Source organism: Triticum aestivum, chromosome 7B (genome assembly GCF_018294505.1).
Source record: "Triticum aestivum cultivar Chinese Spring chromosome 7B, IWGSC CS RefSeq v2.1, whole genome shotgun sequence".
Classification (NCBI taxonomy): Eukaryota; Viridiplantae; Streptophyta; class Magnoliopsida; order Poales; family Poaceae; genus Triticum; species Triticum aestivum.
Window position 1 is genome coordinate 662,063,604 of NC_057813.1, and position 4,604 is coordinate 662,068,207.

The window sequence follows — 4,604 nt, forward strand, 5'->3', positions numbered from 1 at the left end:
CAGAACCTTGTTTTGCGACGATCAATGCTTATCTTGATCGCAATCCTACATCCTTTGCAGCTTGGGTATGAGATCGTGTCATTGCAGCGCGCGTTGTCTTGTTGTCATTGGCTGCACTTGGGGACTTTTTGTCGCTATGTGTTCCTTCTAGTTTCCGCTCCTTTGATAGAATACATCAAGATTTGTAATAATCTCTGTTTGCCACCCAGGGTACATTTCTGGAGGCAAAACTTGTGCTACATGGTGCTGTTTTCGCTGAACCTTGTTAATTACTCCCGTTTTGCATACAAGAGATAAGGGTTTGCATCTTGAAACAATACTAACTTCTTGGGTCTTCATATCACTCTTCAACATTTTTTGTGTGCACCATGTCAGATGTGCCTGGGCTTTTATTTTTGTTATGTTCTTTGTTTGGTCCATACATCTATTTGTAGCTTGATCTCTTTTTAAACAGAGATAATCAAATGCACGTAGAGCTGTTTGCTGAAGCTACCTGCAAATGCAGAGTTGTTTGGTTGTCGAACACTCTGTGTGCCTAGTTTTTGTTGGTGCGAAATATAAACTTTATGATGAATGTACATATGCTGCTTATATGTTTGTTGGCTGAACTTGCAGTTTATATTAACCTGATGTCTATGGACTTGCATCCTCACTCCAATTCTTGGTGACCTTGCAACTCTCTAGCCCAAAATGGCGTACAATGTTCTGTGAAAAAATTGTAGCTCTGCCCAAGCTATGTTCTCAATATTGACATTTCCACCCAATGAGACTGTCATATGCTCAAGCACATCACGTGAATAATCAACAACCATAGTGCAATTACTCTATTGCAGTACCAACACATGAAAGGGAAGTTACAGGCCTAGCCCATGGTAAGTGCCCAAGTACAAGAAAACTCCACAACCTGTAATAGATGAAAGATAAAACATATGGGTCCCTTGTAATCGGCGCAGAGAAAAAAGGAGAGTACATGATCTGATAACTTAATCTAAACATCTGTTTGTAATGCAAGTTTCGAAACACGTCAAGAACATTCAGTGAACTACTCATCCTGCAAAGGCAAGACGGTAGAATCCTCCCACCAAAGCTGTATCAGAAGCTAATTACCAACCGCACCCACGACCGTAAGATCATCGCTGGCCGGAACGAGGAAACGCGTGGGGAAGACCCAGGTTGACTCCAATTTCAGGTACCGTCTTCCAGTGTTGAAGAGTTGCGAACATGTCGAACGGTAATAACATATTTGCCATAGTTGGACTGCAGCCCAAGGTTGTTCAGACTGATAACTTGGGAAGTATATGTGGTTGTTCCTCCCTCCCCATCCCTCCGGGTTCATGCACGGCAACGCCTCGCACCGCTCATCAACGCTGGTAAAGATGGCAGTTATCTAACTTTTTCACCTTCACCTACCTTGCCTTCTTGGTCATGGTGTCCAATGACTCAAGCTTGAAGGCCATGAACTGGAAGGCCTCCGAGCGCATCCCTCTTCCCGCCTCCACAAGTTTGATCAAGAGAAGCACATCACCACACACCACTAGCCATGCCTTTTCATTTGCTGGATAGAGATCTTCAGTTATATCTTCCTCAAACACAACTTTAAACTTATGAATAATGAGACCGGGTGACAAGTGAATGATGTAGAACCACCCGAAAGACCCTAGGGCATATGTCTTGCCCTCGAAGGTCACATTTTGTTCAATCGAAAAACGACCAACTTTAGGACTGTGTTTCGTCTAAGAGTCGCTCCCGATGCGCCACAGGAACAGATATGCTCCAACACCGACAAGGAGATGCGAATCAGTGGATGCAACAGGGGCAGTTAAGGTGACATAGCTGATGCAAGTGAAGTGAACTGACCGGAGGGAAGGAGGACCAACCTTAGCGCCACTGAATGGATTAACAATATGGAACCCATTGTTGTCTAAGAAGATGAGCTGACCATGGGAGTAGTGCAGAAAGGTCATGCTTCTGAGGTTACTCAAGGAAAGAAAACTGCGAGAGGATGAAGTGGCAGCAGGGTCAGCCAATCTCCATGTGCATTTGTGGAATAAGGTCCAACAGTTATGCGAGAGAGACTATCCACCGTCAGTACGGAGATTGGGTGGAGGAGCAGAGGCTGGACAGAGGACTTGTGCGCTTAGAAGAGATAACACCAATGACGACAAGTGGTACTGAAGGCAAGGAGGTCGCAGAACGAGCGTAGTAGAGCGACAACGGGTCGGAGCAGATCTCCATGAGCTCTGCCCATCCTTGCAGCCGAGATGAAGCAAAGAGTGAGGAGACAGAAGCAGAACATGTCCTATTGGCCATTATTTGCGCGATGGCGCTCTCCCTGTTCGACACAGCAAATTCAAGAAAAAAGGTTAGGCATGCAAAACAAGGTATAACGACTGTATACAAAAGAACATGAGTTACCAAGATTCTAAAAAACATGATTGCTCATCAAAGGTACTAATCCTTCAAAGGTACTAAAAAACACTACGTTCCCATCATACACTGAACTGAACGAAGGTACTAATCGCATTGAGTTGTGGCTCCCGAGAAGATCAGAATAAGATCAACAATGATGCAGGCACTGGATGTCAATTATATGGGGAAGTTATATATATGCGCTAGATAAAAAATAGATGTCTGTGCCTAGTATTTCTCAAACTAATACTGTATCTGGCAAGTGTTGATGCTGACAGAAAAATAAAAGCAGAGCATGTATGATTTTCCTAGCAAATTGAGAATCAGTGATCGACACCCTCTGTTCAAGCAGAAAGTTGAGTCCTTGGGTTTCTTCTTCGGCGGGCAGCGCAGGACCTCTTTCTTTGGGCCCATAGATGTGGAAATGAAGATCGCAAACAAGTTCTGATTGACTGAGGAATCATGTTGTCCCGGCTAGATGTAGCATTGGTGTTCTCTTTTGATGTTTCTACCTTCTCCAATCCCCCACCCTATGTACATATACTCTGTTAAACCTTAAAATTAATGAATGTGTTCAGGCTGGCTTTTGCCCGCCGTAGTACCCTCAACCGTAGTACCCTCAAAAAAATATTATTAACTCTAAAAACATTGATTGGCAATGTAGAACAACCATCATCGGCTCCAACAATCTCATGCCATCACATGGACTACAAGTGAGGTTGGGAGGCCTACTTGGTTGCGCTGCGATTTTGTAAGTGCACATTTGATCCAAGAGATGGTGGCCTTCAAAGGCCGGGTTATTACTAGGATACATCAAAAGTTGTACACCGTGCATTTGGCACCCTAGTTTTAATGGTGAGGTATTAAGAGTTGCTTGCAGAAATTATATGGACCGGTACGTAGATGCTTTCGGGAAATTTGGTAGCTTGAGAAGATACGCTTCTCCTACTTGGCTGCAACGGGGATGCCTTCTCCATCGATTTTTCGACTGAAACTGCAAAGTATTTGAGGGGATAGATGGAGGCTTGAAGAAGTGTGCATTCTTCCTTGGCCAAAAACAGCCATGACACTTAGTGAACCAAGAGGGGATGAGATTAAGGGATGGCCATGCCTACGAGTTGGATGAAAATGCTCGAGTATTTTCATAAGCAGAAGATGGCAACCAAAATAAGAATTGGGTACCAGAGCCTGTTTTGTGACGATAAATGCTCATCTTGCTAGCAATCCTACATCTTTTGCAGCTTGGGTATAAGACAGTGTCGTTGCACCATGTAGTTGTCTTGTTGTCACTGGCTGCATTTGGGGGCTGTTTGTGTTCCATTGTTATGTTCCTTAGGTCCTGTTTGCTTCCTGCCACGCTGTAGTATGTGATAGCAAAACAAACTACTGTGTTGCACTCTTTCGTGCCTAAGTAATGTGTGGCGAATGAATAGTTCGCCTCACTTGCGGCTTGCCGCAGGTTGGAGTGGCAGGCTGAAGTAGCGAACCAAACACTCGCTTATTCTTTTCGCTTCTCTGACGTGGTGCAATAATCTTTGTTTGCTATCCAATGTATGTTCTTGGAGGCAAAAACTTGTTCTAGATGTTTCTTTTTTCGCCAAAGCTTGATAATACTCCCATTTTGCATAAAAAAGACAGGGGTTTACATCCTGAAACTATTTAGTGCCTGTTGGGTCTTCATATCACTCTTTAGCATTTTTTTTGTGCACCGGGTGAGATGTGCCTGGGTTTTTATTTAGTTATGTGCTCTGTTTGTTCATCTATCAGTAGCTCGATCTCCTTCTACAAACCGAGGTAATGAAATGCACGCAGAGCTGTTTACTGAAGCTAATACAAATGCGGAGATACATACACATGGCATCTTGACTAGAAGTGCAAGTGTCAACGGTGTCATCACTCATCACACACAGAAAAAAAAAATGACATAATAGCAAGATTCCATTTATTCGAACCAAGATGGATTGTCTTTTGCAGATGTTGAAGCCTTGTACTGATCCAAATGATGGGAAATGCCACATAGGAAAAAAAGGAAAATGGTCTGAAATAACAGAATATATATTGCTGGTTTTTATTCTGTCATTGTTAAACAGCGACATGGTAATCTGCCAAATAAATCCGTCTTAAGATGATAATACCGGAACAGTTGTTCTATGGCAGATATCTGACGGTGGATTAGGATCGAAATGGTTGTAGAA

General features: G+C 43.3%; 1 pseudogene; it reads right to left on the minus strand.

Annotated features, from left to right (window-relative positions):
* Positions 1-1,099: 1,099 nt before the first annotated feature.
* On the minus strand, positions 1,100-2,524 carry LOC123158398 (uncharacterized; annotated as a pseudogene).
* Between the last annotated feature and the right edge of the window lie 2,080 nt (positions 2,525-4,604).